Here is a 14,543-nt window from a genome sequence, read left to right as displayed (position 1 = left end):
GTCAATCCTTCCAAAACCCAGGTGATCATTGTAGGCAAAACCACCCCTTCCTTCCGCCTCCTTGATTTCTATCTCACCATCTATGGCCGTCCCATCGCCCTCACTCCCACCCTTAAGTACCTTGGCGTCACCCTCGACCGTCACCTCTCCTGGACTCCCCATCTCCAGACAATCCAAGCCAACGCACGTTCCTGCCTCCGTCTCCTCAAGCTCCTTTCCGGCCGTACGTGGGGTCTGGACCCCTCCAACATCCTCCACACCTATAAATCCCTCATCCGCCCTATCCTTTGTTATGCCCATCCAGCATGGATCTCCGCTCCCCCTACCTTTTATAAATCCCTCCAAATCCTTGAACGCCATGCTCTCCGCCTCGCCTATCGCATCCGTCTCCCCTCCCCCACGCGGATCCTCTACGATCTCATCCCCTTCCCCCACCTCCTCCTTTTCCTTGAAAGGATACAGATCCTGTACACCTCCCGCAAACTCGATCCTCCTCACCCGCTCGTCTCCCCGATCCTCTCCCACCCCCGCCCGCTGCCGCGCCTGTATTCGCACGTCCCACCCAGTCTCCAACTCTCCACCCTCCTTACCCTCTCCCAAGGTGGCTTCCGCCAGCTCCCCCTCCCTGATGATGCCCTCCTCGCCTCCATCTACCCCTCCTACCAACTTTGATCCTCCCGCCCTCCTCCTGTACTTATTCCTCTGGGCACCCTCCCTCCCTCCTCTCCCTTTTCCCTCCCTCCTCCTTTTCTGCTTCCTCCTCGCCCGGGCCTCCCCTCCCCTGTTCCTCTCCTCCTGCCCCCGACTCCTCAGTCATTGGCATTCTTTTTCTCCCCTCTCCCCAACCTCACCCCTGTTCCCCTCTTGGCAGGTCCCCGGACTCGCACACGTTACGTGGACATTCGCGCGCCGGAGATCACCGCCATCAGTGTTTTGTGTGTGTGCCGTCGTGTTTAGTGTTCAGTGTTCACCGTCCACTCCATCGTTCACCAGTGCCATCGTCATCTTCAGCGTTTGTGCGTCGTCTCATCAGCTAGCAGTGTGGATTATCGACGAGTGTGACCGGCTCCGTGTTTGTCTCTATGTGTCTCCTGTTTTATTGCCCACTGTTCTGCGACTTAAGTGTCTTCTCACTGTTTTTGCTCCTTGTATATTCTATGGCTGCAGAGCAGCGTAGTGTGCTGCTGACAGCCTGCCTGTTGTACAGGTTTTAAAATAACAATAAAGTAAAAAAAAAAAGAGAGAGGATCTTGTAGGCAAGCGCACTTCCTCCGACAGTGCCCTAACCTTTAATCCCCTCCCTCCTGTAATACCTGCAATCTCCCCCATCCCACCTACTCCCTAAGGTGTAAAGCCCGACCCCCTCTGACCACTCCAGAACTCACCGTCCCTGTCCGTCCTCTGGACGCCCCCACCCCTCCTGGCAATTCCCTTCGTCCCGCTCCCCCCGCCCCGCCGCTGAGGACATCATCAGGTTCCTCACCATTGTCCTGCAAAACGTCCACCCTTTCCAACGCCCTCACACCTTCCAACAGATCTCCCTCGCCGCCCGTTCCGTCTTCCACCTAAAAATGTATGCCACCTACTCCCACAACCAGGCCCATTTCACCTTCTCCCGTCTCGACACCCTCGTCTAAATCCCTGTCATGGCGCGACAGCACCGTATCCTGTTCAACAACATCTGTTCCCTTCCAACAAGAACCTCTTCATGCACACCCTAGCAACCCACCATGTGGATGCCTTCCTGCTCAATGAAACCTTCCTGCAACTCCACCACACCATCCACATTTCGCCCTACCTTCTCCACCGCTCCGATAATCCCCTCCCGATTGCGCGTGGCCCGGTTCGGCTCCAACCTCTCCTTCCCGACCCCACCGAACACCTGATCCTTAGTCTCTTCTTCCCCGGCCTTACTGTCACCTGCGCCACCGTCTATGTCCGCCCTAACGCCCCTATTCCTTTCGACTCCCTCTCCCACATTGATCGTACCTTCTCCTCCTACGTGATCGCCGCCAACCTCAACATCCATAGTCGTTCCGCCACCCAGTTATGGCGGTGGCATCGGTTCCTCTCCACCCTCCAAGGCGACCTCGTCCCCATTCCCCAGCACACCCGCTCCGAATCCAACTCCACTTCTGATGTCATCCTCTCCACCCCCAACCTCCTTGGCCGCATAGTGGTGGATGTCCTGGACCCCATTGGTAGCGAGCATCTCCCTGTCCTCCTCACCATTTCAGACGGACGTCGCCCCCTCCCCGCCCCTCGTAATGACTCTCCCCCAAAGTACGTCCATGACTGTTCCCATGCCGACTGGAATGCCTACCGAAATACTCTCTCCACCCAGGTTGAAGGCCACCCCTTCACCTACCACCACCCTGACGATGTTACCCATGCCGCCTCCTTTCTCCAGCAGACCTTGTCTGAGGCCGTGGAGGCCCACGTCCCTACTGTCGCCATCCACCCCCACCGTCCTACCTTACCCCCACAGGCCGTTCTCCTCCTCTGTGAATCCCGTCGTCTCTACCGTGCCTTCCTCCACACGCGTGACCCGGACACACTACGACGCCACCGGCAACTCCAGCGACACATTCGTAATTTGCTCGCGGCTAAGAAACGCCGGGACTGGCGACAGACATGCACCCGTTTAAATGCTACCTTACCACTCAACTCGTCCAAGTTCTGGTCAGCCTTCCGTCGCCTTACCGGAACTAAACCCTCCCCCTGTTATCCTCTTCTCCATGATGATCACCCTTTCCCTGACACCCTTAGTAAGGCCAATCACTTTGCCTCCTACCTCTCCAATGTATTTTCCATCCCCGATGATCCCCAGTTTGATTACTCCCTCTTACCGGATATCCGCGATCGGACTGCCACCTCCGTCCCTCCCCTCGCCCCTTGGTTTCCAGTACTTGGGCAACATTGCACACAGGGAACTCAATGCCACTATCACTACACAGGATCTCATTGTTACACTCCGCACCAAACGCAAAACGCAACACCGCTCCTGGTCACGATCGTGTCACCTACCGTCACCTTCGTGAAGCTCCTGTCTCTTTCCTCTCCACCCTGGCCGGGCTCTACAATGTAGTCCTGTCCACCGGTTACTACCCCGACCTGTGGAAAACCTCCCGTATCCTCATGTTCCTTAAACCTGGCAAACCGCCGTCCACCGTCTCCTCCTACCGTCCCATCAGCCTTACCTCGGTCTTCAGCAAGGTTCTGGAATCCATCCTCACCTGACACATTCACCAGCATATCTGCCTGCACCGCCTCCTTCCCGTTACCCAGTGTGGCTTTCGGCCGTCCTGTTCTTCCGATGACCTTCTCATCCACCTCACTCATCTCCTTTCCGGACAGCTCAATTCCTGTCGCTCCACAATCTTCCTCTCCCTGGACCTCGAACGTGCCTATGACCGCATATGGCATTCCGGTCTCCTCTTCAAGCTCCAAACCTTCGCCCTTCCCATTAACTACGTCCGTCTGATCGGCTCCTTTCTCTCCCACCGTCCTTCCTACATCACCATCCATAACACGGATTCCTACACCTTTTTTCCCTCCGCCGGTGTGCCCCAAGGCTCTGTCCTCTCCCCCCTTCTGTACCTTTTGTATACGGCGGACATGCCGCCGCCGTCACCCCCTGTCCACCTTCTCCAGTTTGCCGATGACACCAGCTTCCTTGCCCTTGCCCCCACCCTGCAGCGTTCCCAACACCTTCTCCAATCCCATCTTGCCTGGTTCACCGTTTGGTGCAACCAGTGGTTGCTCAAGCTCAATCCCTCCAATACCCAGGCGATCATTGTAGGCAAAACCACCCCATCCTTCCGATTCCTTGATTTCTATCTCACCATCTATGGCCATCCTATCGCCCTCACCCCTACCCTTAAGTACCTGGGCGTCACCCTCGACCGTCGCCTCTCCTGGACTCCCCATCTCTGGACAATCCGAGCCGAGGCACGCTCCCGACTCTGTCTCCTCGAGCTCCTTTCCGGCCGTACGTGGGGTCTGGACCCCTCCACCATCCTCCACACCTATAAATCCCTCATCCACCCTATCCTCTGTTATGCCCATCCTGCCTGGATCTCCGCCCCCCTACCTTTTGCAAATCCCTTCAGATCCTTGAATGCCATGCTCTCCGCCTCGCCTATCGCATCCGTCTCCCCTCCCCCATTCGGATCCTGTATGACCTCATTCCGTTCCCCCATCTCCTCCTTTTCCTTGAAAGGATACGGATCCTCTACACCTCCCATAAACTCGATCCTCCTCACCCGCTTGTCTCTCCCATCCTCTCCCACCCCCACCCGCTGCTGCGCCTGTATTCCCATGTCCCACCTGCTCTCCATCTCTCCACCCTCCTTACCCTCTCCCAAGGTGGCTTCTGCCAGCTCCCCCTCCCTGATGATGCCCTTCTCCCCTCTATCTACCCCTCCTACCAACTTTGCTCCTCCCTCCCTCTTCCTGTGTTTTTCCTTTGGGCACCCTCCCTCCCATCTCTCCCCCTTCCCTCCCTCCTCCATTTCTCCCCACTCCTCCCCTGGGCTTCCCCTCCCCTGTCCCTCTACTCCTCCTCCCATCTCCTCAGCCATTGGCATCTTTGTTCTCCCCTCTGCCCCCCTCACCCTTCTGCCCCTCTCCGCAGGTCCCCGGACTCGCACACGCCACGTGGACATTCGCGCGCCTGAGATCATCGTCATTAGTGTCTCGTGTGTGCCGTCGTGTTTAGTGTTCACCGTCACACTCCATCGACATCTTCAGTGTTTGTGCGTTGTGTTAACAATTTGTAGTGTGGATTGTCATCGAGTGTGAACTGCTTCATGTTTTTTATGTTCATGTGTCTACTGTTCTTTCCCCGACATTTTGTTCCAACTCATGTGTCTTCTCTGTTTTATCGCTGTAATATCTTGGGCTGAAGGGCGGCGTATTGTGCTGCTGCCAGCCTACCTTTTTTTATACGGGTATTAAAATCACAATAAAGAAAAAAAAGAGAGGGAGAGAATTAGACGCGTCAGTAGTCGCAGCATGTTGACATTACCTGAAAAGGCGCTTTTAGTGAAGCTGTATTACCAGAATGGGGAATGTGCTAGTTCATCGTTACGATCCTATCGCCATAGGAAGGGGATTCGAACGGGTAAAGGTCCGTTGACAAACGAAGCTGTGGCGAGAATGATTTCGAAGTTCGAAGCCACGGGTTGTTTAGACGATAGACCCCGTAGTGGCCGACCGAGCGCAAGGCGTCATGCTGCTGAGACAGGTCAGGAAGAAGTGGAGACTGCAGCGGGTTCGTCTATGGACGGGGAAGTCAGCGCTCGTGCAGTCGCATGTCGCACCGGCATTCCATACACTACTGTTTGGTTGGCAATTAGGCATGCCCTCCGATGCTATCCGTACAAAATCCATCGCCATCATGAACTGTTACCCGACTATTTAGTGAAGCGGAGGGCATTTGCGGTGTGGGCGTTTTAAAAGATGGCGGAAGATGACGATTGGTTGAGTAACGTGTTGTGGACCGACGAAGCTCATTTCACGCTCCGAGGCTCTGTCAACGCCCACAACTGCAGAATTTGGGCTACCGAAAATCGTAGAACTGTCGTGGAAACTCCATTGCACGACGAGAAAGTCACGGTATGGGTTGGATTTACCACATCTACCGTTATCGGACCTTTTTTCTTCGAGGAAATGCGTGATTCTGGTTTTGTAACTGCTACCCTGACGGGTGAGAGGTACGCCGATATGTTACAGAATCGCATCATCCCCAGCCTGGCTGATAAACACCTGCTGGAACGTACGATGTTTATGCAGGATGGCGCTCCACCCCATATTGCTAGACGCGTGAAAGATCTCTTGCGCGCGTCGTTTGGTGATGATCGTGTGCTCAGCCACCACCTTCGTCATGCTTGGCCTCCCAGGTCCTCAGACCTCAATCAGTGCGATTATTGGCTTTGGGGTTACCTGAAGTCGCAAGTCTACCGTGATCGACCGACATCTCTAGGGATGCTGAAAGACAACATCCGACGCCAATGCCTCACCATAACTCCGGTCATGCCTTACAGTGCTGTTCACATTATTCCTAGACTACTGCTATTGTTGAGGAATGATGGTGGACATATTGAGCATTTCCTGTATAGAACATCATGTTTGATTTGTCTTCCTTTGTTATGCTAATTATTGCTATTCTGATCAGATGAAGCGCCACCTGTCGGACTTTTTTTGAACTTTTGTATTTTTTTTTGTTCTAATAAAACCCCATGTCATTCCAAGTATGTGTGTCAATTTGTACCTCTCTATCTACATTATTCCGTGATTTATTCAGTTTTAAAATTTATAGTGACTTTTTGATCACCCGGTATATTTCGTCAAAGTCACAGTCAATATAAGTCCGCGCAGTAATAATGAAGCCCAGAACTTACACCCCGTTACATTATAACAGTTGTTCGAAATGACGTCCGCCAGCATCAATGCAGGCATGGCATCGACGCATAAAGTTGTGTTGTACCCGTTGTAATATCCCCGGTGTTTCTGAATAGTGTCGCAGACAGCGAAAACTCTAGCCAGGAGATCCTCTTCTTTCTTGACAACTGTCTCGTTCGGAAGACGGTTCTCATGGCTGCACAAGAAGAAATCAAATGCGGTGAAATCTGGTGAAAGAATTGTCAAGGAAATAGGACCTCCTCTGCCTGTCTAATGTCTGAGCCAGGTGTTCACGAACCCTCATTCCAAAGTGAGGTGGGACTCTATCATGTTGGAACCACATCCGCTGACGAATAACAAGTGGGTTATGATATGGGAATTGGGCAGCAACAACAGTACCAATAAATGTATTCCACTGTCAGAGGTATCAGAACGATTTTCTTTTAAACTTTGAACTCGGTAATTTTCGGACTAGGCTAATTATCTCAAATTGATACGTATACTCTTCTCCATCATCTCTGAAGGTTTGTAACATTGTTGCAGAATCACCCAGTAGCAAGTTCACGGATACTTTATTCGAAGTAGAGTGTGTTACGCTTAGAATGCAATCTCCAACCAAACAATTGCTCTGTAATGTGACACTGTGTTGTCCGTAACGCTGCAGCAAATAACACAGTCATGAACAGTGGGCCTTACTTCGATCCTCGAAAACCTGCTCCACACTTCGACGTTTGTTATAAATCCTTAGATACATCCTATACTTTCTGCTGCCAGACGGTGCTAGAATTAAGAGATTATAAAACGCCCTGTGATGACAAAAATCGCAGGAAGCCTCCTAATATTGTGTCGGACCTCCTTTGGCCCGGCGCAGTGCAGCAGCTCGATGTGGTTTGGACTCAACACGTTGTTGGAAGTCCCCTGCAGAAATAATGAGCCATGCTGCCTTTACAATCGTCCATAAATACGCAAGTGTTACCGGTACAGGATGTTGTGCACGAACTGACCTCTCGATTATATCACATAAATGTTAGGTAGAATTCACGTCGGGCGATCTAGGTGGCAACATCATTCGCTCGAATTGTAAGAAAGTTCTTCAAACTAGTCACGAACAATTACGGCCCTTTGACGTTGCTCATTGTCATTCATAAAAATTCCATCGTTGTTTGGGAACACGAAATACACGAATGGCTGCAAATGGTCTCCAAGTAGCTGAACATAGCCATTTCCAGTCAATGGTTGGTTAGTTTGGACCCGAGGACCCAGTCCGTTCCATGTAAACACAGCTCAGACATTATGGAGCCACCACCAGCTTGCACAGTGCAGTGCCTTGTTGACATTTTGGCTGGTTCAAATGGCTCTGAGCACTATGGGACTTAACATCTGAGGTCATCAGTCCCCTAGAACTTAGAACTACTTTAACCTAACTAACCTAAGGACATCACACACATCCACGCCCGAGGCAGGATTTAAACCTGCGACTGTAGCAGCAGCGCGGTTCATGACTGAAGCGCCTAGAAGCGCTTGGCCACAGCGGCCGGCGCTGAGATATTCCACATGAAGTATCCACTCTTCCAAAAAGGAAGAGCTGAGCAGTTGATGCTAATTCTCTTCAGTGGAAGCATATTTGTATGTGTAATACATACCATTGAAGAGCATTAATTTCTCACCTCATCCACTTCCCCTCCACCAACCCATCGTGTCATAGTATCATCAGTTCCTCGCCATCCTTGGTCTTGTGTGGAATGTGTTCTATCAAAGAGCTACTGGTGTCTGACCAGGAGGAGCTTAACAGCCACGTTGCCTGTAAGCATAAAGCCGAGGGATGCGCCCATAGCTTCCTACATGCAGAATAGAAAGGAATTGTGTTGGGTGAGTGCCTGAAGAAGATGTGGAATACTGTCCATCAGAGAATGGCTTTGCAGCAGAATGGTATCAAGATTCATTTGACAAGTCATGCAGACCAATGCTGCTGTTGTAACTGCATGCCATTTTTCAAATGCACAGTCACTTTTTCACCTCACACAAAACATCTGCCACCAATCCAAAGCCTAGTTCACCATTATGCTACGGGAGGCGCTCGAAATTGGTATTAGTCAATAGGAACTCAGTTTCCGATCACGTCTTTCATACAAGGTGGGCCCAGCAGCTCTGTAGTCAGTCAGTCAGCATGAAGCGCCAGCCGAGATCGTCCAGCGCCGCCAGCCACAGCAGCAGCAACAGCAGAATAGGTAGAAGCCGCGGAAGACTAAGTATCCCTTGATTAATATTTGTATTTACCATCATTGTAATAAATATAAAGTCTTCGTGCTGCTATTATCACTTGTAACGGTTTTTCTTCTTTGTTCGTCGATAGGTGCGGCACCTCCAGCCTGTCAGGACGTGCAGCAGTGTCGTGTCTGAGCCTGTTGGGACCTACAGCGGTGGAACTATCCAGCGTGTTGGGACCGACAGCTGCAACAGCACCCTGCGACCTTGTCGCGCACCTGGTCAGCTTGTTGGGGTCAGACAACGAGTTGTTATTGCCAGTTGAAGAACTCAACCAATCCCTGACTCACGGAAGTCCACCGGGGTCCTAAGCTGCAAGACACAGGTCGGAACTGGACCCCAACACATGCGCCATCACAGAATATTCCAGCGATACTGCATGGAAAAAGTGAAGATATAGTGGATGAGAAGATACCAGTTGCGCCTTGTGCACTGCTACTGTTCGTTTCAAGGTATAATTTAATCGCTAGTCATTCAAAGCGTTTACATATTAATACACACCACTGGCCATTGAATCTGCTACACCAAGAAAAACGCAGGTGATAAACGGGTATTCATTGGACAAATATATTATACTAGAACCGACATGTGATTACATTTTCACGCAATTTGGTTGCATAGATCCTGAGAAATCAGTACCCAGAGCAACCACCTCTGGCCGTAATAACGGCCTTGATCCGCCTGGGCATTGAGTCAAACAGAGCTTGGATGGCGTGTACAGGCACAGCTACCCATGCAGCTTCAACACGATACCACAGTTCATCAAGAGTAGTGACTGGCGTATTGTGACGAGCCAGTTGCTCGGCAACCATCGACCAGACGTTTTCAATTGGTGAGAGATCTGGAGAATGTGCTGGCCAGGGCAGCAGTCGAACATTTTCTGTATCCAGAAAGGCCCGTACAGGACCTGCAACATGCGGTCGTGCATTATCCTGCTGAATTGTAGGGTTTCGCAGGGACCGAATGAAGGGTAGAGCCACGGGCCGTAACACATCTGAAATGTAACGTCCACTGTTCAAAGTGCCGTCAATGCGAACAAGAGGTGACCGAGACGTGTAACCAATGACACCCTATACCATCACGCCAGGTAATACGCTAGTATGGCGATGACGAATACACGCTTCCAATGTACGTTCACCGCGATGTCGCCAAACACGGATGCGACCATCACGATGCTGTAAGCAGAACCTGGATTCACCCCAAAAAATGACGTTTTGCCATTCGTGCACCCAGGTTCGTCGTTGAGTACACCATCGCAGGAGCTCCTGTCTGTGATGCAGCGTCAAGGGTAACCGCAGCCGTGGTCTCCGAGCTGATAGTCCATGCTGCTGCAAACGTCGTCGAACTGTTCGTGCAGACGGTTGTTGTCTTGCAAAAGTCCTCATCTGTTTACTCAGGGATCTAGACGTGGCTGCACGATCCGTTGCAGCCATGCGGATAAGATCCCTGTCATCTCGACTGCTAGTGATACGAGGCCGTTGGGATCCAGCACGGCGTTCCGTATTACCCTCCTGAACCCACCGATTCCATATTCTGCTAACAGTCATTGGATCTCTAACAACGCGAGCAGCAACGTCGCGATACGATAAACCGCAATCGCGATAGGCTACAACCCGACCTTTGTCATAGTCGGAAAGTGATGGTACGTATTTCTCCTCCTTACACGATGCATGACAACAACGTTTCACCAGGCAACGCCGGTCAACTGCTGTTTGTGTATGAGAAATCGGTTGGAAACTTTCCTCATGTCAGCACGCTGTAGGTGTCGCCACCTGCGCCAACCTTGTGTGAATACGCTGAAAAGCTAATCATTTGCATATCACAGCATCTTCTTCCTGTCGATTAAATTTCGCGTCTGGAGCACGTCATCTTCGTGGTGTAGCAATTTTAGTGGCCAGTAGTGTAGAAGCATCCGCAGACAGAGACTGGCATGTTGTCATAGAGATCGAGAATACAGCCGAAACTGTTACAGTGTGGTTTAAGGAAGTCGGATTGGATGAACTGTGTCGTGCAAAAGCCCATTTCAAGCAGCACATGACCAGTGAGTATCATTTCAGCCATCCTCCTCCGTACGTTTACTGTACTGCCCTAACTTACAACGTTACAACAGTGTACGATGACTCTGCACTCCGTGTGATATCGGTCGACACATCCATTTACCTACAGCACTCCACAAATACAAACGTGTTCGGTATATAGACAGTGCTATCCATTCTGTTGGAAAGACTGAACAGATGGCTGCCATGTGTTAAAGCTGTGTATTGGGACAACGCGACGTATCTCAGTACGAACAGTGTGCATGTAGACGGTTTCGAACAGTGGGTCAGTATGGTGCTGATGGAAACTAATGAACTGCCAATAAGTTTGAGAGAAATACATACTTAAATCTGTGCTGACAAGAACACTTTATTTTCTGTATTCTCTATTAGTGTTCAGATAAAGAAAGAACCTGTCGTTGTAGTGCATCCCGGTATGAGTGCTGAATAAAAATGTATGTAACCATTTATGTGTTTTATTTCTTCCCTGTCATTATATTGTAAGTACTAAAGCTGTTGCTACCAGCATTTTCACCGCAATCATGCGACAGCAGAAAATTATGTCTTATAACTAAATTATCTGTAAAAGCACACTGAATGCCAGTACTTGGCATAGTTTGTATCATGGCACAGCATACTGTTCATTAATTTTCCATAAAAACTCATTGCACGCAAGTACCTGATGTAGTCGGTATCATGGCAGGGTGGGTGAACCAAGTGTTATAAGCGACTGGAGTTGTGACATCTACATCTATATCTACATCTACATATATACTCCGCTAGCCACCAAGCGGTGTGTGGCGGAGGGCACAATTCGCGCCAAAGTCATCCCCCCCACCCCTCTGTTCCACTCGTGGATGGCGCGAGGGAAGAACAACTGTCTGAACGCCTCAGTACGAGCTCTAATTTCCCTTATCTTTGAATGGTGATCATTGCGCGATTTGAAAGTTGGTGGTAATAATATATGCTGTACATCCTCGGTGAAGATCGGATTTCGGAATTTAGTGAGCAGCCCCTTCCGTTTAGCGCGCTGTCTATCTGCAAGTGTGTCCCACTTCAAACTTTCTATCAGATTTTTAACGCTCTCGCGATGGCTAAATGTGTGTGTGAATTTCTGAAGGACCAAACTTATTAGGTCATCGGTCCCTAGACTTACACACTACTTAAACTAACTTACGTTAAGAACAACACAACACATATGCCCGAGGGAGGACTCGAACCTCCAGCGGAAGGGGCGATGGCTAAATGTACCAGTCACGAATCTTGCCGCTCTTCTTTGGACCTTCTCAATCTCTTGAATCAGACCCAGCTGGTAAAGGTCCAATACAGACGGCCAATACTCTAAGACTGGACGAACTAACGTATTGTAACCTATTTCCTTTGTTGAAGGACTGCATCGCTTCAGGATTCTACCAATAAACCGCAATCTAGAGTTCGCCTTACCCATTACTTGTGCAATCTGATCATTCCATTTGGGATCATTTCGAATAGTCACAACCAGATACTTGACGGATGTTACCGCTTCCAAAGACTGGGCATTTATTTTGTACTTGTAAGTGATGGGGATTTTCGCCTTGTTATACGCAGTAGGTTACACTTATTAATATTGAGAGATAACAGCCAGTTATTACACCAAGCATTTATTTTCTGCAAATCCTTACTGATTTGCTCACAACTTTCGTGTGATACAGTGTGCAAGAAGACCAGAAGGAGAGTGGTGTACTCCTTCATGACAACATTTTTGCAATAACTGTAGGTCCATCCAACTGCGGGAAGACAAGTGTTCTCATGTTGCTGCTAACACACCCAGATGGGGTCCGCTTTGAGCATATAGGTGTATTTTCAAAAATGGTTCAAATGGCTCTGAGCACTATGGGACTTAACATCTGTGGTCATCAGTCCCCTAGAACTTAGAACTACTTAAACCTAACTAACCTAAGGACATCACACACATCCATGCTCGAGGCAGGATTCGAGCCTGCGACCGTAGCAGTCGCGCGGTTCCGGACTGCGCGCCTAGAACCGCTAGACCACCGCGGCCGGCGTGTATTTTCAAAAACACTGTTTCAGCTCAAATATCAGATCTTACAGGAGACATTGCAGAGTGTAGAAGGAGCGACATACGTGACATTCAGTGAGAGCATTGATATCCCTTCACAGGAAAAAGTAAAGCCAACCACAGTGGTCATATTTGACGATGTTGCTGAGGAAAACCAAGATCAAATTCGACGATATTTCTGTTTTGGTCGCTGTATGGCAATTGACGTATTTTATCTGAGTCAGACATATTCCAGAATCCCAAAACAGCTGGTAAGGGGTAACGCGAACCTTATTTTAACATTCAAAGAGGACAGTCTGAATTTAAAACATTTACCAGGCTCATGTAGGACCCAATATGTCGTCCCATTCTTTTGTAAAGATCTGTGCAGATTGCTGGAATAACTCTCAGTACGGGCTTCTCCATATTGATAAAACAAGAAAACTGAATGACGGCAGGTACAGACGGAACTTCTAGGAGTTCCCATATACACTCCTGGAAATGGAAAAAAGAACACATTGACACCGGTGTGTCAGACCCACCATACTTGCTCCGGACACTGTGAGAGGGCTGTACAAGCAATGATCACACGCACGGCACAGCGGACACACCAGGAACCGCGGTGTTGGCCGTCGAATGGCGCTAGCTGCGCAGCATTTGTGCACCGCCGCCGTCAGTGTCAGCCAGTTTGCCGTGGCATACGGAGCTCCATCGCAGTCTTTAACACTGGTAGCATGCCGCGACAGCGTGGACGTGAACCGTATGTGCAGTTGACGGACTTTGAGCGAGGGCGTATAGTGGGCATGTGGGAGGCCGGGTGGACGTACCGCCGAATTGCTCAACACGTGGGGCGTGAGGTCTCCACAGAACATCGATGTTGTCGCCAGTGGTTGGCGGAAGGTGCACGTGCCCGTCGACCTGGGACCGGACCGCAGCGACGCACGGATGCACGCCAAGACCGTAGGATCCTACGCAGTGCCGTAGGGGACCGAACCGCCACTTCCCAGCAAATTAGGGACACTGTTGCTCGTGGGGTATCGGCGAGGACCATTCGCAACCGTCTCCATGAAGCTGGGCTACGGTCCCGCACACCGTTAGGCCGTCTTCCGCTCACGCCCCATCGTGCAACCCGCCTCCAGTGGTGTCGCGACAGGCGTGAATGGAGGGACGAATGGAGACGTGTCGTCTTCAGCGATGAGAGTCGCTTCTGCCTTGGTGCCAACGATGGTCGTATGCGTGTTTGGCGCCGTGCAGGTGAGCGCCACAATCAGGACTGCATACGACCGAGGCACACAGGGCCAACACCCGGCATCATGGTGTGGGGAGCGATCTCCTACACTGGCCGTACACCACTGGTGATCGTCGAGGGGACATTGAATAGTGCACGGTACATCCAAACCGTCATCGAACCCATCGTTCTACCACTCCTAGACCGGCAAGGGAACTTGCTGTTCCAACAGGACAATGCACGTCCGCATGTATCCCGTGCCACCCAACGTGCTCTAGAAGGTGTAAATCAACTACCCTGGCCAGCAAGATCTCCGGATCTGTCCCCCATTGAGCATGTTTGGGACTGGATGAAGCGTCGTCTCACGCGGTCTGCACGTCCAGCACGAACGCTGGTCCAACTGAGGCGCCAGGTGGAAATGGCATGGCAAGCCGTTCCACAGGACTACATCCAGCATCTCTACGATCGTCTCCATGGGAGAATGGCAGCCTGCATTGCTGCGAAAGGTGGATATACACTGTACTAGTGCCGACATTGTGCATGCTCTGTTGCCTGTGTCTATGTGTCTGTG

Source organism: Schistocerca piceifrons, chromosome X (genome assembly GCF_021461385.2).
Source record: "Schistocerca piceifrons isolate TAMUIC-IGC-003096 chromosome X, iqSchPice1.1, whole genome shotgun sequence".
Lineage (NCBI taxonomy): Eukaryota > Metazoa > Arthropoda > Insecta > Orthoptera > Acrididae > Schistocerca > Schistocerca piceifrons.
This window is presented reverse-complemented; position numbering follows the sequence as displayed.